The sequence below is a fragment of the Bombus fervidus genome, chromosome 6, assembly GCF_041682495.2.
Source record: "Bombus fervidus isolate BK054 chromosome 6, iyBomFerv1, whole genome shotgun sequence".
Classification (NCBI taxonomy): Eukaryota; Metazoa; Arthropoda; class Insecta; order Hymenoptera; family Apidae; genus Bombus; species Bombus fervidus.
Genome location: NC_091522.1, coordinates 4,656,575 through 4,682,762, shown reverse-complemented (window position 1 = coordinate 4,682,762; position 26,188 = coordinate 4,656,575). Strand labels below are relative to the sequence as shown.

Sequence of the window (26,188 nt, the reverse complement as noted above, 5' to 3'; positions counted from 1 at the left end):
ATGGGCTAGTCGAGGAAGTGTTTCCGTGTGATTAATATGACGTGTGGCTTATTAGGCTGAAGATGTGTGTCCTATTTGCGATATGGTTCTTTAGTAGATATTGTAGGAGCTTTACGCTGTACATGGGTCTTGACTCGTGAAATTTTGAATAAAATAAGGAAAGTCGTATTTGATAATAGTAATGTAGTAATAGTTAGGCAACAAGTTGAAGCTTTTATCATAGATTCTCTTTGAACACTGTTTTTAACTCTTGGTTTTACAATCGTCGACTTTTAATTTTTAATTCAGTCTCACAGTTATTTAAGTTTAAACACGAATAATCCTTCTGTCTGTATTTTCTGAGTTTGACCTATAAAGTTTTCGTTGACACTGATGATCATTAATCTCTTCTTTCATATGTCCAACACACTAAACCAGGTATAAACATACAGAATTATAAGAAGGATACAGAAGCGAAAAAAGAAAATGGATAAAAGCATAAGAAACAAAAAATGATCACAATGAACAATTCATAATTTGAATGAAGCATTTTTTACGAAATATATGGCTGAAAGCTTATTTCTTATTCCACTTTCCTTTGGTATAAATCTAATCTACTCATCAGTAATTCAAGCGTTAAAAGGCGAAGTATTTAATTACCGCTTTCAATATGATGGATAGAACATATTTAACCTACATTTGCAACGTTTGTCATCAAGAGTGTCGGTACAATCAAAGGATATCGAGAAAAGAGAACTAAAGACGTTGAAAACGATACGTACGTATGTGCATATATATATTTGTCGGAGATGAAGGGACGCCAGAGCCTTTCTTTCGGAATATTTGGGAAGATCCCCAATACTTTAGTCCAGACTTTTTATTATAGCCGTACTTAAACAATAAAACTGAGAAATAGCTGTGTATGAGTTGTCAATTATGATTGTCCGAGATTTATGACAGTGGGCTTGGGCTCGAAGTGACATAACGGGTCACTGAACGTAGCCACGGGCACGGGAGGGACGTGTACCTAACACAGATACAATGAGATACGGAGAGGAGTATATAAGGGCAGTTCCACCTGGACTGACTCTCAATCCGGTAAGTTCGACTATCCCAGTGAACACATACATCGAGTTCCTAATCGCAATCTTCATCCCGTTGACCGTGTATTCGTTATCGAAACTAAACTCATCGTCACCGACATCTCAATTATTCACTCACCGATATCACTTATTAATCTTTGCAATACATTCCCTTCAATCAATATCATCTGGTATACAACAATGATGGACAACTTGTAGAAAGATTCATTACACGCCCCGACTTACAACGATACCCTGACATATTTATTAACAAGTGTCTTTTCTTGATCGCGTCACTCTCGGTTTCGCTAGTTCATCTTGCTGCGCGGTTAGAACTCGACCTTGTCGCTTTCTGGTTCAAGCTCGACTAATCATGGGATTCAATTCTTTTCTTTTTGTCACCCCTCGATATCTTCAGTATCCACGCGTTCGTTAGACGTCCCTGACCGTTGCCACGCACGCCTTGTTCCCGAACTTTCGGCGGAAGTGTAACATCAACCACATCTCAATCCACATCAGAGTCCAGGCGGCGCTTCAGAACCGATGGGCTGATGACGGAAATAAAGATGTAGCGGCACTCGGCGACAATGTATGTCGCCGTAGCGAGGTGCCTAATGAAGCATCAATATCCCAACGGTCCTTTCGTCGAATGTTCGAGAAGAAGGCGTGCGTGGCAAAGATCGCGGACGCCTAACAAACGCGTGGATAGTGGAGATATTGAGGGATGACAGAGAAAAAGAATCGGATTCCACCGAAAGTCAAGTTACAAGAGCTTCAATTTTGAAAAGTCGCGGCTGGAGTTCGGAAGTGAATTGTAATGAGTGTAAACAGAGCGTTGAGAAATAAATTCTCTTTTTTTTATTATTATTATTTTTCATCTTCAATTTCCTTTTTCTTTTTTTTAATTATTTTACGTGACACGTTCGCCGTTAGTTGTAGTTTTAGCAAGATGATGGTTCCTTAGCCCATTTGCATCCAAGCGCGGATTAATCCGCGCGCTGCGACTGCCTTGTTTTAGTTCCATTTTAACCTAAATAATTTTTTTTTAGATAAATAATTTTTTTTTAAATAAATAATTTTTAATTTTTCCCTCTGTTATAAAAAATGTAAGATGCGATGTTTGTGAAGTAGCATTGTCTATCAATCGTTTTGAACAGTAAATTTTTGATAAACTCCAAGAAGAATATTACGCATGAAGACTATTACGCCATCAAACGACTGTCTTCTATTACCAAGCGCGAATTATTACGCGCGCTGCGACTGCTTTTTTTTATTTCCATTTTAACCTAAATAATTTTTTTAAATAAATAATTTTAATCGGTGTAAAGAAAGCGTTAAGAAATAAATTCTCTTTTTTTTTATTATCATCTTTCATCTTCCATTTCCTTTTTTTTTATTATTTTACGTGACAGAAGCACCGTTGGGTTATTGATGGTTCATTAGGCACTTCGTTTCGGAGATGTACATTGTTGCCGAGTGTTGCCACATATAGAACACGATCATATCTGAAGATCCGGGAAAAGCTCGAAGCAGAATATCTATTAGGTTGTCTGAAAAGTGTCTTTCTTCTACAGACACGTCTTTTACAACAACGCACCTTTATACAAACATGAAACCTAATCTGTCAAACGTGTGCATTTTTTGTACGATAAAACAAAATGGATCATACGTAATTCGATAAAATAATATAAAACGGAAAATGTGCATCCACTATTTCCTTATAAAACGAAAAAAACTTTTCGGACGACCTAATATAACCTACAGTTTTATCTCGGAATAGCGCCATCGTTGAATCGCAGGAATACTCGAGCCAATCGATTGGTTGGATTTAAAACCAATCGGTTTTTAAATTCTCAGTTTCCAGTGATAGCGACAGATCGAAGTTAGCTGTTAAGTTCGCTAGACCTCAAGACGATAAAACGAGCATTGTCGGAAATGAAGTGTACCCAAGGTATCGATATATTGTACCTGTTAAAATGAATTTCTGAGTTTGTAACGCGAGTTATACGCCGTTTCATAGCGTGGCAACCAAGACGAAACGAAATAAAACGAGGGCGAGGACGATGGGTCGATTCGTGACAGCAGGTGTATCATTGACTCGTGGAGATCTGAAATTTCACCGCGCCACGGGGGATGATTATACCCACAGGGTGAGAGACAATTGCATGGCATTCTCGTGACGCTATCGGTGTCGTGCTGGGTGCAGGTGTGGACGTATAAGCCGATCAGAAATTGTAACTTGCCTTGCATTGCTGTATCAACGGGAAACGCAGTCCGTACGTGATGTCCGACCAGGAATTCTAATTCCAAAATCCAACTGTGTAGCTTTTCGAATATGAACAAAGTTGTCAGACTTTGATACGTATTTGAATGCGATGTTTTCGATGTTTGGAAGAAACTTTTGAATTGAAGATATTAATATCTATAGCGATATTCAAAATTATTAAAGGATACGTTTTAATGTTACTTTGATTATTATACTCGCACCTCATGTTCGTAATTTGATTTTTGATTATTGTTTTTGAATCACAATAGCATATGAATAATATGTCAGTGTATTAAGTGTTATAAGAATCTATTTCGGTAAATTGTGGTGATTCCATAACAGTATCGCAAGAACTAGCAATGTGCTTACAAATCTAAACTAACTCCAATACGAAAGTAACACTTCATGAGATTCGATTAAAAACTTGTGTCGAATTACAGATTTATCTATCAAATGTAAAAAGAAGTATTAAAAAATTATTAGTTAGAAATTGTACGTGTCTGAAATTTAAGCTCAAGTAATCCATCAGCCATTGAAGTCGAGTAATTACGAACAGTACTAGGTATACAAACATCATCGTTTTCCGATTTCAGACTGAAACGATGCGGAACGTAGTATCGCGACATTGATCCGACTCCCTCCCGATGCTCCATTCATCGCCGAGCTATCTGAAGGTCGGCCAAGTAGGAGTCACAGAAGAATCGGGGTGAGTCAAAGTTCCCATTCTCTGGATTATTTTTCAACGGGCAGCGCATTGCGAGTCGGTTAGCAGCGGGAAAGTTAGCGGTATGCGATGTTTTCTCCTCGTGTTCTTCGAATCAAGCGAAGCGCTCGAGTTACTCGAAACTTTTTGGCGCGATTCCATGGCTTGTTCTCTGTCTATATACGAGGCATGGGTGGAGTGGAAGTAAAGAGACGAAGAAAGAAAGGGGAGAGGGAATCGTTGCACGAGAGCATCCAGCTCCGGCCGTGATCTTTTAGTAGTATTAAATGATAGCAATTTGTCGTGGACGGTAATGAGCTCGGCCTATTTTCACGTCGAACGATACGACGACCCACGGTATGATCACGCTATGAGGGCTCGATAAAGTAATGTATTGTATCTTGGATAATTTCTCAACGAGAAATATATCGATACGCGTCGCTGTATTTTCTCCAACTGTCTTTTGGCACAATGGACCGTAAAATTGTTGGCTACGCTCTTAATATCTCGCTCTTATAAAGCGATGCTATCCGCGATATTTCAACCCTGTTAAATTGCGACGAGCACCGCTACCGCTATTTTATACCGCTGCAGTTGAGGGATGAGTGTAACGAGAGACGAGTGTGCCCTTCTCCCGTGATTGATTTCAACAAACGCGGCTTCTCTTGCTTCAACGGGAGTTCAAAGTATCGTAAATCTTTTTATAAGCTTCTTGTATCGACTGGTTCGATATGCTAAACCTTTTGAGTACACATTAGTATCAGAAGTAGCTCGATATATTATAATGTTAATATGCTTCGAGTATTTCAAATGCACTAACATATAATTTATTTAAATATATAGTTTAAATACGAGAATCACGCGAGAAAAAGATTTTTTCCACTTTTATGCTATTTGGTAACTAAAAAAGTATGAAATAGTTGAACAAGGATGTTGAGGTTATTAGATGTGTGAACAAAGGAACGCGTAGATAAATCGTAAGGTAGAAAATATATTTTAATACAGAAGTGTAAATACATGTAGGAATATAATTTGAGCTGATCCAGATCCGCACGCTAGCAGTGTTATCCTATGATTGAAATACCTGAAGCCATCGTCGCCTGTCTACTGTTTATGGTCTGCCTTCGTCCCAGGCTATTGTCTATACGCTGTCGATGGCTTCAGTGCTTGAGAAAAGTAAAAAGACCAGATGTAGAGTTTTCTTAGAAGTGGTGACCGCTTCAACACCCTCCCTAAAACTCTACATCCCTACAAACAATTATCTCTTAATATTTTTCTAACTCTTCCTAAATATCTGAACCTTGATTTCGTCAATGTCGCACGCATCCACGAACGTACCATCGCCGATCTCTATCTTCACTGTGTTGTCGAATTTTTCGAAGATGCTGAACCATTCTTGTCGTCCTGTCATATGATCCGTAGCTCCTGAGTCGATTATCCAAACATCATGGTTTGCCGCATGTATCGTTGAGGTGCTTTCTAATAAATCAATTCCGCTGTGATCTTGATTTTGATTTCTGGGTTCCTGGTTGTCTCTACTGTTGTTTCCTTAATTATTTTTAAAGCAATTTTTACTGATGTGGCCTTTCTTTTTGCATATAAAGCATCTAAAACAATCCCTTTTTAGATGGCCAACTTTTCCACAGTTGAAACAGCTTGGTCCTTGTTTCTTGTATTCGCGTTTACTTGACTGCTTCTGCTCTTCCCTTTTATAATTGTTACCTTTTGTTACCAGCGCCACCGATGTTTCCTGGTCGTCTTTCTTCCATCTGATTTCTTCTGCCATCAGCCTGGTACTAAGCCTGTCTAAGGTCTTCTTTCCTTCTTCCACCGAATCCCACGCACTGTGAAAATGGTCAAATTTGTTCGGTAACACCGATAAAATATGTGTTATCAGCATTTTCTCGGTAATTTCACTCCCAAGGGCTTTTATCTTCGCCACTATCAGTTCCAACTTTAACAAGTTGTGAAAGACATTTTCAGATTCTTCCCACTTAAAATTGAAAAACTGCTTCTGGACCATATTTAGATTCTCATCCGACTTCATGTTATATACCGCATTCAACTTTTTCCACATTTCATGTGCTGTTGTGCAACATAAAAGAAGATCCAATGGTTTCCTTCCTACTGAGGTCACAATTAATTTTCTCGCTAACCGATCTGCCTTCAAAAATCTTTTACGGGCGATTTCTTTTTCCGCGCTGTTACCTGGATGACACAGATTCCCTTCACACACGTTGATCAGATCGCCATCTTCCTCCAAAAGTATACGCATAACAAAACGCCACTGGAGCCAGTTTTCTTCGCCACGTAACACCTCGATCTTTGCATTTGCTGATTCCATTTTAGCACTATCACTTAGATTATTAGATGTGTGAACAAAGAAACGCGTGGATAAATTGTAAGGAGGAAAATATAATTTAATACAGAAGCGTAAATACAAGTAGGAATATAATTTGAGCTGATCTAGATCCGCACGCTAGCAGTGTTAGCCTATGACTGAAAACCCCTGAAGCCAACGTTGCCTATCGACTGTTTATGGTTTGTCTTCGACGCAGTCTTTTGTCTATACGCTGTCGATGGCTTCAGTGCTTGAGAAAACTAAAAAGACCAGATGTAGAGTTTTCTTAGAAGTGGTGACCGCTTCAACAAAGCAAATAACTTGATATGAATTTAAAGATATAATCCTTTTAAGAAAGGAATAATATTCAAATAGTTTAATACATTTAGCCTTAATTAATTAGTATCAATGTAAGTGCTATACTAAATACAACGTGCAAATACTTTTTATAGCCACTGTATAACTATTCTACTTTGATTTTACTCATTTATTATGCATCGCTTATTAAGCATTCGATTGATTAAAAATATTATTGCATTATAATTTATTAATATAGATATTGAAAAGTGAATTCTAAGTGCATATACACAGTTGATCGACATGTGTATAGCACTTTATACCTAGATTACCGAACAACCATCGCTTCTGTTAACGGCTATTACACAAAATTTTCGTGTCGCAATCACAATCTTTTGTTTCACTGTCGATTTAGCTTATTCAAATCGTGATACGGTCTCTCAAACGCATATGTTAAAAGTGATATTATATTGTACAGTAGTCGGTGAACAACGACATAGGAGTTGTACTATTGTTAAGCATACAGCGTATGTCAAGTAACGTCAATTATATTATCTGGCAATTTCATTGATTACACATATACATTTTCTCTAATTATGCGCCTTGCCTGCCGATAGGGAAACCGCATTGCAGTTACATTGTAGTTATAACGCGCGTACACCAGGACCGTTAACTTATTTCTCTTACAATTTATTTGTGTGCACGCACGTAATGCATTTGCATTGCTTTCGGGTAAATATCGAAGTGTAATTTCGATAGAAGATTACGGTAACAACACGAACGTTCCGCAGTATTAACTACTTTGGGAAACACATTCGAATTTATGACAATGGTCGTAGTTTATTGCTCATGAGATATTTAGTTCGGACAAACCATGGCGGATCGTTTATTAACCAGTACAATTTATTTCTTGCTCGTCGGGGCAATTTTTGCTCTTAAATCAAAAGTATACACCCACTAGTTGAAAAACTGAGCTGTTTGTAAAAAGCAACACAGGATTCTTGGCTTTTTAGAGTGGAGATTGATGGACTGACGAAGGTTTAACTCTGCCCAATTGAGAGCTCCAACTTTGAAACGAAAGGAAACGAGGAATTTCACTTCGTATTAAATTGTTAGTCGCTTCTCTTATTCTGTTATCATCTATCACGATTCCTACTTACAGATAGAAATAACACTTTCTATTTCACGAAGTATTAAATATGATATACAAATATAATATACATAATTTAGTTTTGAATTGTAATTACGGAAATATCTTTTTCTTTCTTTTTATTGGACGCTAGCTTTCTGATTTGCGATTAAATGAATTGCTTGTCGAATTATTTGGAAATTTTTATTTGGATTTCCTATCTAAGTCTGTTAATTTACGACGTGCCAACTTTCTACCAGAAACTACCGAAGGGGTACGTTTCACACCGCTGAGGAAATATGACTGCGGCTCGGAGAACTTACGAGGACATTATCAAGGCTAACCAAGATCAAACACTGACGCACGACGATCACAGACGTTAGACGAGTATATGTACTGCGGAGCGATTTGCCCTCGGCGTCGCTCGAGAGATCACATAATTTTCCATCTATGTAGGTCAATTCTGATCTCATCGACAACAGTTCGATTCTAACTGGAAACCAAGTTTGAATGCGTATGAGAGTTCATGGAATTAATTCTTGTACGTCATCGATAAGTCGAGTCATGTAGCAGATTCGAAAATTTTCGTCTGTCTGGGATGGGCAATATCTACTGTGCAAACACTTAGGCCATATACGCTAGTGATTTCAGAATGACAACTAATGTTAGAAATAAATTACTAGATATCCTTGATATCATGATATTGCTTGTACTCTTTTCTGATTTTTAGAAATACTTGAAGAAGTAGACACCTCAATTAACATATTATGAAAGATACCTATTGGGTTGGGTCAATACCACCTAATGACAAAATCCGCAATCATTTTGTTGCCAACCCAATACATAGAATGATTTAGAGTAAATCATAGGTAGGGAAGGTTGTAATTAATGTAAATTATCAGAGAAAAGATATGTTACGTCGCGTGAGATGGTCCATGCAACGTCCCTCATGGTCTGGCTGCCAAGGCCTACACATCGTTACACTGACCCGCAATAAACCTAAGAAACCACCATAAACCGAATCTTTTTAGCTTAATCTCTGTTCATATAAGTATTTTCGGTTTATGGATGGTCCTTAAAACAGTCCTTATGTTCATTGTACGCTCTTACAAATTACGCAGAAAGCGGATGTTTGTCTAGCGAAATAGCAGGTTTTTTCCATGAACAAGGACACCCATGAGCCACATCTGCAGGAGACTTTTTCCTCATATTTTTATTTATTAACGTTGGCTATAACCAATGGGCATCGCGGATCGTTACCCTCGCTTTTCTACCGAAAAGTGTGAACAACGAATCCGCGTTCTTAGTTCAAAAAGGCACACCCACACCGAGCTTTCCTCCTTAATAGTACGAGACGGGTCTTCTACTGTTCTTCCAATTTTCGTATAGTCAAGTCAACGGTCTTATCCTTGGTGCAGTCATCTACTGTTTTTGCCATCTCAGCGCAGTCATCTACTATTGCTACACATTTAGATCAGTCAAATCTATTGTTCTTTCAATCTCGACGTAGTCATCTACTGTTGCTGCAAATTTAGGCCTGGCTACGGTCTACGCGACATTAACTTAATCTACTTTTTGCTTATATGAAGCAACTAGCAAGTATACAATTACCAAATATATCTTCCGACACGGCGCGATAATAAGTGTAATAAATTGTTGAAAATATAAATCTTATAAAACTGTTGATTACAGTTTTATTACACAACAAACATCCTTATTATCCCACAAGGAATAAGGGGATCGACCTGTTCGTGGTGTCGATTGTTATAATCGTAACGGGAATTTACGACTCCCGTTGACGCGCTTCAACGCGATCGCGTCTCCCCGCGACTGGACGAAAAAACAGGATTCGTTAATGAAGATGTTATATATGAGAGAACGATCCAAAATACATGCTAAAAGATTGTACAACTTATTTGCAAGAGATAATAACAGATTAAGAATTATTATATATGTTGAAGTGATTCTCACTTCTAGATTCTAATGTTTAGTTTCCTTAGTCCTCGAAGTCATTAAATATTATTTAGCACTAAATCAATTTATAGCCTTTTTAGGAACACGTCTTGCACAGATGGTGCAGCGGTGTATAGACAGGCCAGTTTTCGTAATTATACCCATAGGCTCATGGTTTCGGAACTCTGTTGTAATGTAACGCTGTCAGCGTGCAAATCTGGATTAGCATACACTGTACTTATACTTATTGTAATTTCGTCCAGTTGCGGGGAGACGCGGTCGCGTTGTAGCGCGTCAACGGGAGTCGTAAATTCCCGTTATGATTGCACGAATCGACACCACGAGCAGGGCGATCCCCTTATTTCTTTTGGGATAATAGGGGTGATTGGTTTTTAATATAACTGGAATCCACAGTTATATAATCTATATCTATTTATTTAACCAGCCTACAATACTTATTGCGTCGACAGATAGTGTTGGACTTCGTCGTGTCGGAAAGTACAATAATTGATTAATCCGAAGATTGATCGATTTGATGGATAGAACGCCGAGAACTTGACTTTTGATATTTATCGATGTTCGTTGAATTCGCGATTTTATTCGTTAAAGTTTAAGATGTATGCGGTAGGATTTCTGAAGAAAGACCAACTGCCCTAGCATCAATTTCTTGTCCTCTCGGGGAGACGACCCCCACCGCGCTCGGATCACGCCACCGCTCGCGCCGATGATCACGTATGCCGACTTCTTTGTGAAATTAAAGAACGGATCAAATCGACGTTCCTGGAACTCGCGGCCGGGCGGCAACTATGCGCTCGTCGATACATTGTATGCCCCGTCAGGAAGATCAGACGATTCGTGTATGACGTTGGAAGACCGCGAGAGATGGTTAGAAACACTATCCATATCAAGCTTCGCGACGTAACACTTATATTTATACTTACCTAAATATATATATGTCGGAGATGAAGGGTCGCCGGGACCTTTCTTTCGGAACGTTTGGGAAGGTCCCCAATACTTTAGTCCAGATTTGTTATTATAGTCGTACTTAAACAATGAAACTGAGAAATAGCTGTTTATGAGTTAAGTCAATTATGATTATCCGAGAATTATGACAGTGGGCTTGGGCTCAAAGTGAACATAATGGGTCACTGAACGTAGCCACTGTCACGAGAGGGACGTGTACCTAACAGAGGTATAAAATAATTAAATAACTCTCTTTAAAAACAAGGATTGACCTGAGGAATACGGAGAGGAGTGTTGAAGTGATCGCCACATCTAAGAAAACTCTACATCTGGTCTTCGGTTCTCTCAAGCGCTGAGGTCATCGATAGCGCATAGACAAAAGAATGCATCGATAACAGATCATAAGCGGTACATGTGCGACGTTGGCTTCAGGGTTCTTTTAGTCTCAGGGTAACATTGTTAGCGTGCAGATTTGGACCAGGTTACATTGTATTCCACACTTTGTACTTTGATATTCACAATATATATATACTTACAATGCGTTACAATTTACCCACGCGTTTGTTTGATTCCACATACATCAAATAACCTTAACAAGGGGTATATAAGGACAGTTCCACTTGGATTGAGGTGCAATCCGATAAGTTCAAGTGGCCCAGTGAACACGTACGTCGAGTTCCTAATCGCAATCGTCATCGCGTTGACCGTGTATTCTTTATCGAACCTAAATTCATCGTCATAGGCATCTCAAGCACTCAATCATCGATATCACTTGTTAACTGTTGTAATACATTCCCATAAACAAACAACATCTGGTATAAGACAACTATGGACAACTCGCAGCAAAACTCATCACACGCCCCGTTTTCCAAAGATGATCCGACATATATTTCCATCACACATTCATCCACGCGTTCCTCTATCAGATAACCTCAACGATGTAGACGATGAGTTTGTAACCTCCATAATTAGCCTCCTTGGTGTCTTAGAGACAGTTCAGACCTCGTAAGGATCGATAATATGTATAACGTGCCCACGAGTTCCATTCTGAGGCATTCACGTATCCCCAAGTGGGTCCCGTTCTTCCCACTCGGTGCGTGCTCGAGAGTTCAATTGAAATTTAGACATTTTTGCGAATATTCTAAGCTTTCTCCTTACGCTTTGTATTTATGCTGATAATAAAGATTATTTGTAACAATTACTATTTATTTAATAGTGCAAAAAGCTTGTTCTAATTCCAATCGAGGAAGCTTGTAATAAATAAAATGATACATTCTAAGACTTGGAATCATCGATGAAAAGGATAAAACGAAAGAAGAACAAACAATGGAAAATCTAATAATACAAATACCGAGATTGGTGGAATCAATAATTTTATTAATGATCACAATGCACAGTGAGTATCTGTAGAAACGAAGTGAATTTTATTAGACAGAACTATCACCTTAATCCTTATGGACAAACCTGTGTGTAAGTGATATACAATAACAAAGATTCGTTGCACGAACTCAATTTCAAGATAGTAAAAATAACAATGACTACATAACGAAGCAAAGTTCTACCCGACAGTTACCGCGATACTACAGAATAGCTTCGATACAGCTTCCAGAAACGTTAGTTGGATCGATAATTTCAGCGATTCGCGTTCAAAATCCACGACCACTTTAATCCGTGGCTGGTTATTGTTGGAGAATAGCAGAGGAGCAGGGGATAGTATCGCGACAGTGTTTCCACGTCGTAACAATCGGCAGACCGGATGACCGGTGCTCCCGCAGAGCTTTAAAATCCGATTGCATTTATAACGGGCACGGGTTAGCCTCGCGATAACCTAGCCACACGTGGCCTACGCGATAGATTGATGCAGCACACGCGTGAACGTGAACATGAACGCAAACGCGAATGTGGCTCGCGATGCAACCTGGTATAGTTTACTTGGAAAGCACGCAGCTGTTTGACGTGGCTGGATTAACAGGACCACTGAATACACGCGTTCCACTTTCCGGGGTAAGGGTTCATGTATAGAGGGTGTCTCATTTGAAGCTTTACACGTAATTAGAAATAATCGGTAAGGGAATAATTGAACTAAACTGATAATCTATTTTGCGCATTATAACGAAAGTGCTGCCTGAAAAGCTAATAATTCTAGTCACGAAGAAAATCTCTTATATTATCAAATTCCCTTAAAGAAAGATTAGCCGATTTATTACCATTGTTTATTCTTTGTTAGGGTAATGAAAGTGGAATAGAAAAATTGATAATATCAAATCAATGGATAATACTTTTTCTATGTTCGTTGCAGCATCTTTGTTCATTATAGCATTCTGGTGTCATTCGTAAGTACTGATTGCTATAGTCCTTGTTCGTTCTAACATATCCTACTGTAGTTTAAAATGATGAAATCAAAGGATCAATATGTACGTGTTTAGTTCCAAGATCAAACGAAGAGACATAGAGATAGGATTGATTGACAGCGTACTGAATTTTAGAACTACTCTGTTGTAAAGAATAGAAAATGTGACTTGTGCTCTTTCCTTGTAGTCCTCATTTATAACCATCACAACATGTCTCTTTCGAAAAAGCAAATTGTATTTGAAAGATTTATCTGAGCAATAAATAATTCAGGAAATAATTACGTGTGAAGCTTCAAATGGAACACCCTGTACATATATATACCCAAAGAGAATGTGTCCCTCAACTCTCAGAGTAGGGTGAGGACTGCCATGCTTTCCACACATTTTCAATCTACCAGTTAATTTGACAGTTACCACTGGAATATTTACTACTGACATCGGAAGTAACGCTTGTTGATCATCCGTTGTTGGTAATCCGTTCGAATCACCGACTGTTAGCCGTGTTATCAGAATGCCGTGTTAGTAGTGACTTATCGATTAGTGATCGCGATCGTGCGGCCGTCTGTCCGCCTCCACGTGGATCGGTCAATCCGATCCAATTATCCGCGACGTTGACAGAGTGGCCTAATTACGGGATCAAGATGTAACTTGGTATCTCGTTATATTGTCATCGTTACTGTATAATTTGTGGTGGTTGGTTTCAGAGGAATGTTTGTTTTCCAGCGAGTTTGAGAAGTAAGTACACTACTGTGTATAAATAGGGAAAGTTCTTATAACAAACTCAACCTAGTTTAGTTTGTAATTATTACTGAAAATTTGAAAGCTTCTATATTTACAATGCATCAAAGTAAAGGAAGTGTATTTTTAAATTCTATATTATAGGAAAGAAAATAGAAGTAAAAATTTTTATAATATACAATTGGTTGTATCAGTATGTATTTTCTCAAAGAAATGAATTTTTAAATTCTATATTATAGAAGAAAAGCTGGAAATGAAACTTTTCACAATAGAATCGGTGAGTTACGAGCGAACATTTCACTTTACGCGACAGTTGATTGTAACAGAGTGTAACAACATGCAAAATAAAGAAAATAGTTGTACAGAATTTCTTCGATTAGTCTCAGAATATTAAGTTACGTTAATGCTTAATTACAGTTGCTAACTAATACGAAACTTTGATATTTTAATGATTATAGTCATACCTTTAATATTATTATATTATATTATATTTAGCAGATTCTTAAAGGCTGTAGCCCTTTTCAGTAACAAAATTGTATGTATGTATTTGGTCGTCCGCAAAGTGCCTTTCTTTTATAGACACATCTATTACAATGATGCAAAAGATGCATCGTACAAACGTGAAACCTAATCTGTCGAACTTTGTGATTTTTATTTTAATAGAACAAAATTGATCATACGTAATTCGATAAAATAATATAAAATAGAAAATGTGCATCCATTATTTCCTTATAAAACGAAAGAAACTTTTCCGACGACCTAATATTTGGATTTGGAGGTGCACATATGTAATATATTTGGTATCGATGATTGTAGGGTACTTTGACCGAAGAGTGCTATATAGATTATTGTTCGTTCTGTTTATTAACAACAATTGATGGCACGGATTAATTTACTGATTGCCAAACCGATCATCACACGATACTGTTTAATTAATTTAGCCCCGAGCAGCTGATTGGGAAGGATTGTTTCGCATTCGATAAGACATTAGGGTAGATTACTGGTCGGTATAATTGCATGATAGATCGAATCAATCAATGTGTGATTATATACGCCTTGATCCGTTCAATGACTTCGAAACAACGAGCTTACGTGGTGGTTATTGCTTCTGATTAAGTGTATCTGTTATGAAACACGCCTTACTCCTCGTCAGATTATTCCTGTCAATCGTGTTACATACTCTTACAGAATTTTATCCATTTGTGTTTATAAATATGAATGAGATCTCGTTAAGTTCGAACCAGTGAAATGTTTTATATTAATTAAAAATCCATTAATAGCGTCACGTACTTTGTTACAAAATTTTGCTCACATGGGATTTGCAATTTCTTAGTTTTAATTTAAAAATGTTGTAATAAATATTTGAACGAAGGAAGTGATAAAACGACAGTTCGTTAATTTTGGACAAGTAAAACATACTACATTAATTAAATTTAAAAATTTGAAATTATTTGTGTCAATCGTGTCATGTATTTTGCTACAAAATTTTGTTTGTCTCGGTTTTAAAATTGTTCTATTTTAAATTAAAAATTCTTCAATGAATATTTTAATCCAGAGATCGTTGAAATAACGACTCGTTGAGCTTGAATCGGTAAAACATTTTGCCTTAATTAAAGATCCTTTAATTTGAAAATTCTACTTTATTCTTTTTAACGCCCTCTTGGTAATGACAAGAGATATCCTAATTTGCGTGTAATTAGATTTCTTGTTTGATGCATCGTCTTCGTAATTCCAGCTCTGTGTCTAGTAATTTCAATTAGATATACATTCCATTTCCTCGTAATTTTAATTATCTATAAATAAGAAAATGAACGTTTCCGACTTATTCATGAAATGTATGTTCTTTTATTCAACGACCTCGAAAAAAGAGGAATATAAATATCGTTGTTTTTCTTTCTTTTTTTTTTTTTTTTTTTACTTGGTATGATATCCGCTTACGAGATGTTTTAATTAACTTTCGGGTTAATTGAAACACAGTCGACGAAAAAGCTCGTTTGTTTCGTATTTGACGCGTGTAATGTAGAATAACTATTGCTCAGTGAGCATCATACATATAATCTCCGACTAATCTGTGCATGTTCAAGCTTGATACGCTTACGTTTGAATTTTTGTCGCACCGACATCTGGTTTAAATCGTTCAACGACCACGTACAATTATGCGTTCTGTGAGAAGGCATCAGTTATAAAAAGTAAGCTTTCAATGGTAGGGTGCGTTTCTTTAGAGGTTGCAAAGGTATTGCGTTAATTAAACAAATAGTTTTGGTAGTAAATTTAAGAAAATTTTTTTGCTTGAATTACTACTACTTTTTATACTATTTCTGTTCCAGAAGTGATTAATCGGCTGAAAAATTACTGAAAATAATAGAAAAGCGTAACATCAACAGGATGGTTTCGAATTCATTCGCGAAGTTACTTCAAATTCGTTAGAATTTAATTATTGAATCATCCTCACAAGCCTTATGCGTCAATCGAATAGTTGATGAATATTTAACTTTAAGACAAAATTTAATACAGACTGGTTGATCTATTCGTTTTATCGCTACCAATAACGCAATACATTTGCTCACTCAACATTTCACTGCTGATTGAGTAACGCAACTAAAGTGTGATTGTGCGCACATACAAAGTAAGATCTGTTGTAATTAATTCCTAGCTTATATCAAAATCACACGATTCGTTTTTAATATACTCAAAATGGTCAGATACTTCCCGAACAAACTCTATATATCAAAAAGAACGTCTCGTTACAACATTTTAATTTCACACCACGTCGACAAAGCTCTTCCTTCCAGCCCTTAATTTTCAGCAAACTTACCGTGTTCATCTGTTATCGGCGTTCGATCCCGTAATCATCTATTCCATCAGAACTCCTTTCCATTCGTGTTGATCGCAAATGCTTGTTCTGCGTTTAATCGTTTCAAGACTACAGCATACGTGAACGGCCTGGAGGAGTAAGTTGAAGGCGTCTAACGAAAGTGGAGTAGGACTGGTTTCGTGGTGCTGACGTGCAACAGGGAGCAACCGCGTAACGAGTATTGTTCGTTCGTTCGCGGAACAATGGGCCCTGGTACTTCATTCATCCGCTTACAATTATACGAAATTAATGGAAACGAAAATCGGGATCTCTGGTGCACGCAACCGAGAATGAATGGAACGTCGTTGTTTCATTGTTTGGGACCGTGCGCGGGATACTCCTGTAATCTTGATTAATCGAAAACGGCGCGACGAACAAGCGCAACGACCACGTTTGTATTAGTTGCTAGTCGCTAGTGAGTGGAAGAGATTCGTTAAATATTTAGCCGCGAATATTCTATAAACGTGGAAGGAACTGACAAACGCGGTCGAGTTTCTTTGACCGGTCAGGCATTTTTCGCTAGCTTCCCTTCTTTTTTTAATCGCGCGCAACACGACCTCTTTTTAGAGAGACTACGTAATCGATCGCGAACGTGAAATTTGCCTCCCTTTTTTCTTCCCTCTGCCTTTCTTTTTCTCTCCTTTGATGGCTATTCATCGCCGTTCCAGACCAACAATGTTTTAATAAAGGTCTGTGAAAGGCCTCTGACGTATGCGATTGGTTTTTGTAAACAGACGAACGCGGATGGAATTGCTGCCCACGGAGAGATTAATCGTGGGATAGCGAGTGGAATTTCCCAGTGAAGAAACTCCACAGGAAAAATGGAGGATTTTTTGGTCGGTTTGGTACCAGTATATCGCCTGACGAATGCTAGATGCTGACGCGAAAATAAGAGTCCCGGCTAATCTGTGGATATTCGTGGTCGATGGAATTGATAAGTTTCGAGTAGAACACTCGAGGGCTGACGAGTGCATATATATATGTCGGTTTAACATTAGGGTTAGGGGTGTTTAATGAATCTTTCCCTGGATTAGACATTATTGTTATGCAAGAGCGAAGATATTTACTAGTACAATTATGATTGTGACAGAATTTGACAAGTAACTGTGGTAATTAGATACTCGGGATGTGAATGGCAATAATCTTAGACTCAATAACGAATCCACGGTCAACGGGATGACGAATGTGGTTTCTTTCACAGTCTAAGTCGAACTCAGCTTACTGATCCACGATTCGGGTGTGACTCAACGTACTTGTCCACGGTACAAGTAGAACTTACCTGACTGCATCTCAGTCCAAGTGGAACTGCCCTTATATACTCCTTTCCGTACCTCTCTGTATCCCTCCAGTCAATCTTTGTTTTTAAGGAGAGCTATTTAATATTACTCCATACCTCTGTTAGGTACACGTCCCTTCCGTGCCCATGGCTACGTTCAGCGACCCGTTATGTCACTTCGAGCCTAAGCCCACTGTCATTAATCTCGGGCACCCATACTCAGATTAAATCATAAACAACTATTTCTCAGTTTTATTATTTAAATACGGCTATAATAAAAAGTCTGGACTAAAGTATTGGGACCTTCCCAAACATTCTAAAAGAAAGGCCCCGATGTCCGACATATAAATATATGGTAAATAGATTGAGCAATGTAGCATGTTTGATGTTATTTTTCTTTATCGAACCGTGACATATTTCGATCCTCTTCTGATGTATTTTGCGCCGCATGTACTGCTAACAGTATTGGAAGAGCAATATAATTATTATTTTGATGGTATGTATATTAGTAGAGGAAACGAAAAAGGGAGACAGAAAATATGATTTTGGAGCTTTACAACATCTAGTAATCAAATTAGGATAACCCATAAGTTCTAACTTTTTAACATTTTTTATACCACATGCTTTGTCTCTTCGGTATTTTTCCAAATGTTTCAGATTTTTATCTGCTAATGGACTTGATCGTTTTAGTCTCAGAGATGATTAATTTTCACTTTTACGAAGAAATTGCGAGAAGCAATGTCATCTTGATTAATAAAGAATGGAGTTTCATTTGGGGCACGTATTGGAACCTCGATCTTGTGGCTGGCTCGGGAGTAATACGACGACGTAGACGTTATCGACGTCGTAACTCGGTTGTATACATCGATACCTGATCGCCTACAGGATTGGATAGCGCCAATCCTGAATTGGCCATGGTAGTGGGACAGCGGTTTGGTCATCTCCAGATTTGATCCCCCGGTGACCGGCGTCCCTACGGGTACACGTCAAAGCTGTCGAACATAGGTCGACAAACACGTGGATTTGCCCGTCCACGCATTGTGGTGACGTTAGAATGGATCAAAACCGACGCGACACCACATCGACCTCCTGACACTCCTGTTCTCGCTATGTTATCCTTTAACAAATTACTTTCATACTCTGTTCCATGCTAAACACTGTATCACATAAATGAATAGCCACTGATATTCTGTGTAAGAATTAGAAGATCGATTAACGTGCATATTTTTATATCCTGATGAAGACAGTTTCCTGGATAGATTGTTATTAATATATTAGTATGTATAATTCTTGTTGTTTCGTTTCCATATTATGTAGTTGCACTTGAATTTTATGTCTATAATATATCACTGATACCAGGGATTTAGGCGAAATCGTTATTTAGTATTCCACATCCCATTAACGCCAAAATTACCACTTTGCAATATGCACCTAAATGTACAATATAAAATTTCAATAAAAGTTAATACATAAAGCTTGTCATTTTGATAATTTTGTTGTTATTAATGGATAGTAGATATTAGATTAATTAATGAAAAATTAAGAATGTCTCTTAGATTTTAGCGCCCTAGGTGGTCACAAAAATTTCTTCAACCAAAATCTATATGTTAGAAACATGCATTTCATAATAAATTAATTTCAATTCCTGCTCTTTGTACGCTCGGTTTGTCAAACTTTAAGTTTGTTTACATTTAATTCCAATTTGTTTGTTTATATATTGTCACTTTGTTTATTTATGCCCCAGGGTTGTTTTGTTTATATGTTCTATTGTTTACAATTTCGCTTACTCTTTTGAGTACTAATTCCTCATTTTAAGTATCAGCAATTGAAATTAAGTCTCAATCGATATGAAAGAAGCTTTTTCACTGGCTGAATACGTTTAGTCGGGCAGTTCTCGTAAAGCGGCATCCCGAGAGAAATTTTCCTGTCGTTTGGCACGAACCACGTTCTGGTATCGCCCGTATCCGCGACTGAAACGGTATGCTTGTTTAGAAATTCCCGTTACAGCGGTTGCGAAACGCGTATCCAGATTCTCCTGGCTGGCGTAACGCGACATCGTGACGACCATCGTAATAATACGGATTCGTTCTTACGATCCCATTCGGTCTCGTGATTCAGAAGAATAACGCAAATTTGATGACAGCAATTGATGCAAACAGCTTTCGCCATTCTCGTTCACAGCCGAATTGGAATTTCTTCGTTTCGTATCGGAGTAAGCGTGCTAGCGAGGTGCTTTTCCCAGAATCGACATATCAAAAAACGATCCTTCTGCTTTTTCCCTATAATCTACCTATAATATACACTAAACCTGTTAGCTTTAATCTCTTTTTATGTTACCCTTTGTTAATTTTAATTACAGTTTTATCATTCGTGATGAGATTCATTAATTTGCGGAGGAAATTCAATAAGATTCTGGTAATTTCAAATATTGTCAAAATTAATTGATTTAACAGTCAATTTAACAGTCATTTATTTTAATTAACTTACAAGCAGGTATTATAATACCAAAATTAAAATTTATTCAATTCCCAACAGATATCCATGGTTTGTGAATGTAAAAATTGCATAGATATATACATAAAATGAATATAATATAATAACAGAATACAAAATATCGGGAGCAAAGTATATCTTATAACATTTAGATACCAGTTCGTTAATTGTGTTCGGGGAAATATGATTCGCAATATAATCACAACTCTTTCGTAACAATGTGGATTAAGTCATTCAATATTGGAATACTTTATTTTTCTTTGTATTTTGTAATTTTCATGATAAAGAGAATAATGTAACAGCTATGGTGCGATTATATTATTAATCAAATCCAATAAAAAGTATTGTGATCATGAATAATTCCGCTCATGGTCAAACAATCTAAATGAATTCCTTCTAAGTAGAGTCGAAGTCTATCAACACTGCTTCTAATAATTGTATATATTCTATTTGTAATTCAAACACTTATCAATCATATTGAGGACAGACAGATCAGACAAGATGATACTCCTGCGTATTAGATGACGTCCAGAATGGATCGGAGATAATTCGAATCTGAACTTCGTGATGCATGCGACCACATGGAACAGCGCGAGAAATGGCAGTCAGAAATTGCTTTCCTGGCAGTATCGTGGGTCCATTTATTGGAAAAATTTTTGCTACGTGTGTCCCTGAACACGACGAGTTCCCCACCGTCACCAAGTATAATATCTTCCATTTCTCCCAGTTCGATATCGATTTGTTAACCATACAACACCTTCAACCATTTGTACCCTGTTTTAATTGATAAACTGTATCATTCTCGCTTTATATAATTGTTTATGATATTCAAGAATTTCGAAATTGGGACCTGTCGAAATACAATAGCATCAAGGATTTTCTTCGAAGACGAATGCACGTTTGGTACGAAATTGAAGTTTCCAGATGGAGGAAGAAAAAAAAATATGTCGAACTGGTCGAAGTTCGGCGGTGATCCGGTTTCGAGTGACTTACAACTTACAAGATGCGGTTGAAGTATCCAACGAGGGCGACGAAATTGAAAACGGACCAAAGGAACACCGCGTTTTCGAGAAACGCCAACCAATTGGACATGGCACATTGCTTCTCCAACAGTTCTGTCCCTCGCTTATTGCAAAGTTTCATTTTTCCTTCTCTGGCCTTCACCGACTCTGTGCTGTCTTGATTTTATTGAAACTATTTGGAAATATATTTTATGCGTTGTTTTCGTTAAAGTTTAGATATTGAGGAACACTGAGGAACACACACAGTGGTTCGCAAAAGTATTTGGACATTCACCATAAAAAAAACTGATAACTAAGCTTCACCAACACAACGATGATAGTCAGATCTCATTAGTGCAACTGAAATTTCAAAATATTTGGTATAACACATATAATATATTCATAAAAGATTTCTACGAGTGTTGGAATACGTGAGCCACACATTCTATGATTTTATTATACCTGACAAATTTGGATTGTATTAAATGGCTCTCATCGTCAATCCTAACATATCAGATCACTCAATAGCGTATCTTGTTCCGTACTATACACTTAAAAAATAATATGATCCTGAAACCTCTTTTTTCTGAACTCTGTGTTTTGTACCATCTACGAGCTTCCACGATGCTCCAAGATCCTTTAACTCTTGACAATGTCATTCGGTACGAAACATTTAGCTCGTAATACCTACTTAAGAAGTTTGCTCGCGCAAGTTTTCAATCTGCTTATAGCGCAATTACCGAGATACAAAAGATTCGATGGCAGAGGGGCCACTTGTTTTGCATAGAATTGCATCAGAAATCAGGATGACAAAATTCGTTGGGCAACATTCTATACCGTGTAGCTTATTGGAAAGCAGATTTTCGGCAGGCTGTTGCACGAAGCTGGTGCTCTTCTCGTTTCTTCGTCTTATCGTTGTTGGCCAGGCCGAAAGGTTAAGTGTTCGTTATACAGCAGAAAATACAATAACAAGGTCTTGATTTTCAGGAAGGTACGGTCTACATTTTCCCTCTCGCTACTCTTCTTGTTACTTTTGCTTGCTCTGAAAAGTGGGACGTGAATATTACCTTGGCTTGGTCGTTTGCATTTCTCGTTCCCCCGTGAACTCGCGCAAATATTCGAAAGCTATTGCTGAAGAATGAATAATTTAGCTTATTATCCGAATTTGACTCTTGAAAGCAAACATTGTAACAAATTCGTTTTTAAAGTAGAATAGTCTGCTACGTTTTACATACTTAGTTGTTTCTTACTTCTTTGTTATTTTATGTTTTAATTTGGTATGCTCCTAACGCCGTGGTTTAAGCTGAATGTATATATACATTCACCTTTATCCAAAGTAAAATAGTGGACAAGCGTGGGATTAGGGGAGAACCACGCAATTTCCAGAGAGTTTCCTCTAATTTTCTTTCCCTTCCTCCTTTCCACTTCCTCTTTCTTTTTCGCTGTTCATTTTTAAATGTGAAAGAACAATTAGCTTCAAGTTTATAGTAGATCCCTCCGAAGAAAGTAAATAAGCTCGAATAGAAACTACTAAATCGAATTGTGAACGAAACGGGGAAAGGAAAATAGAAAGGAAATCGACGCACTTGTAGTTCTATAGAAGTTTAATGGGATTCTAGGGACGAAGATCGATCGTCGATCGATTCCTCGTGCTTCAAGAGCAAGTTTGGCTTTCGATTATCGCGAATGTCACCGACTCGTTCGCGTCGAGCCATACACACGTCTATTGAATCGCGATGGAGAGACGCCGCATTGGTGAAATGAATTCTTTATCGATGCTTCTTATCGGTAGGACTATCGGTTCGTTTTGCGGCAGCTTTTTACCCGAGAATCTCGGGATAGAAGTCGTTCTACGTATTGTTGTTGGAAATGGCGTTACTGATCGAATCATTCAATGGTAATTGAAATCAGAATCTGCCATCTAGAGTACAGTGAAACTTGAAACTTGATACTTGAAAAGAAATTTCAGTTGACATATATAAACTAATTCTTAGTGCAATATGTATCTAAATACATGATGCATGAATGATGCATGCGTGATGTTATGTGTAAACATTTTGAAATTCCATTAACATTGTACTAAAAGGCACTACTACTATATTGTAGTTGTTGGTAAAATTTGAAATCAATTTGAAAATGTATACATCATAAAGAAGTTACAAGTAAGGTCATTTACCGCAATCGCATATTTCGTATAAAATTAATATACAGCACAAAGACACGAAACAAGAAAATTAAGTAAAAATCTATATTCAACTAAGGAGCACTACTACTATACTGCAACTGTTGATAAAATTTAAAATCAATCTGAAAATGTATACATTATAAAGAAGTTACAAGTAGAGTTATTTATCGCAATCATATATTTCGTATAAAATTAATATGCAGCACAAAGACACGAAACAAGAAAATTAAGTAAAAATCTATATTCAACTAAGGAGCACTACTACTATACTGCACCTGTTGATAAAATTTAAAATCAATCTGAAAATGTATACATCATAAAGAAGTTACAAGTAGAGTTATTTATCGCAATCATATATTTCGTATAAGATTAATATGCAGCACAAACACACGAAACAAGAAAATTAATTAAAAATTTACATTGAACTAAGAGGCACTGCTACTATATTGTACCTGTTGGTAAAATTTGAAATCAATCTGAAAATGTATACATCATAAAGAAGTTACAAGTAGAGTTATTTATCGCAATCATATATTTCGTATAAAATTAATATGCAGCACAAACACACGAAACAAGAAAATTAAGTAACTAAGAGGCACTACTACTATATTGTACCTGTTGGTAAAATTTGAAATCAATCTGAAAATGTATATACATCATAAAGAAGTTACTAGTAAGGTCATTTACCGCAATCATGTATTTCGCATAAAATTAATATGCAACACAAACACACGAAACGAGAAAATTAAGTAAAAATCTACAACACGTTAATATTAAAAAAATTAAATAATTTTTATGTTGGCTAATGAAAACGCGATTTATTTAAATTCCGCACTTTCTTCATAACAGGATATATTTAAATACGATATATGTCGAAAGATTCCTAGGACGTTACATTTTTTCGTGAAATACGATTAATCTAAAATCTCGAGTTCACGGGCAATCCCGTTGAGGGCAATAAATTGAAATAAAATCTCGCTGGAATCGTAGGTGCAACGCAGAGGTCGCATTTGGTTTCCCATTACTTAATCTAGTTGAAAATTTAAACATACTCTCGTTTAAATCATACAATACCAGATAAATATGTAAAACGAGGAAGGGATTACGTTATCAGAAATGAATGGCAAAGATAATATTATCTGTGAAAAAACGTAAAAATTCTCGAAATGCATCGCTCTCAACAAAGCGGAAATAAATTCCACGCGCTATCTGTATACCGAATAACTTTTCGAACACGCGGCACTCGTTCCGCTACCTTTTTCCCTCTTGCACGTAATTCGCACCGATTAACCCGACCGTGAACGCTCTCGAATTCTCGTTCGTATCTCTCTCGTCAGTGGAAACGTGCGCGTGTTTCACCGTATCTCGCGCGGTACGTGAGCATTTCGTGCATCATGAGAAAAATGTCACACGAAGAATAATTACATCGATTTCTATGGACCTCCCTAAACACACGCGCCGGTAATTATCGTTCAGTCCAGCGTTATCTGTCCCAAGCCGGCACGTCGAACGATAATAAGTGTGTACATCGAAAAATTAGAGATAATATATATCTGACACACTGTTACTACACGCTCTGACTTAACAGGCGATTATCGTTATTAGCTTTATTGGCCTTATGGACCCAATGGATCGTTTTTACCCCCTTTCGCATTTCACTTTTGTTTCACACATTTTCAAATTTACCTCGTTGGATTTATTGACAGCCAACTGAACGCGTTTGGTAATTTTGGTAATAGGTGTCTGGTGAAAAGAAGTTTGTTGGTAATGTCGAGGGCGAATTCATTTTTTCAGTTACAACGATATCACTCGTAGAATCATAGTGTTATCGATGAAACGTTTGATTTCTTAAGATTATTAGAAGTTTTTACTATCTGAAATTATCTGAAATGAACAATAGCTAATGTTAATACATTTTATATTGATGGATATGTTTATAGTTTGAACACGTGTTTAACCTCCTCTCAGCGGCTGGGAACAAATGGCGTAAATATAACCTCTGAATACACAGGTCTGATCATTTAACCATCTGTATTGCTTTTTAGCAAAATCTATTGCATTATTATATTTTTTTTCAAATTCTTCACTTCTACGCAATAAATACATAATGGTTTCAAATTTTTAGTAATAAACAGCTCATAGCGCAAGACAATGAGTTTTTAAAAAATTATATATTCGTATAATTCACAGGAATAATCGCGAAGGACGCATGGTAATAAGAAAAGCACACTGGTTAATAATATATCATGCTGATCTCAGTTCCCTTGAAAACTTGAGGGCGTCGAATGAACCTTGACTTATGAAAATTCGCGGGCTTTCCGATGCAAATTTGGTCCGAATAATTATGATAAGCAGCTGCGATGATTAATTGCTTGTGCTCCGGGGTTCAACTCGAAGGAGAGAGTAATTACTTCCACACACGGATTTCCGTAACGATAATTCCAGCAACGAGCTGACCCGGCGCAAACGACGCGTAGATTCGAAATTTATTCGTGAAACAAAAAATTGTACCTTTTATGAAACGGATTTTAAATAGAAGGACTGTTGAAGTGCTGCGACAAATATCGACGCTTCCTC

At 37.2% G+C, this 26,188-nt stretch overlaps 1 protein-coding gene across 1 annotated transcript in view; it reads left to right on the top strand.

Annotated features, from left to right (window-relative positions):
- The window catches only part of LOC139988342 (uncharacterized), a 446,678-nt gene that overhangs the window by 100,224 nt on the left and 320,266 nt on the right, over positions 1-26,188 (top strand). The window contains exon 2 of the mRNA XM_072005637.1: positions 3,921-4,033. The gene's annotated coding sequence lies outside the window, so the exon portion shown is untranslated. The remainder of the gene's footprint in view (positions 1-3,920; positions 4,034-26,188) is intronic.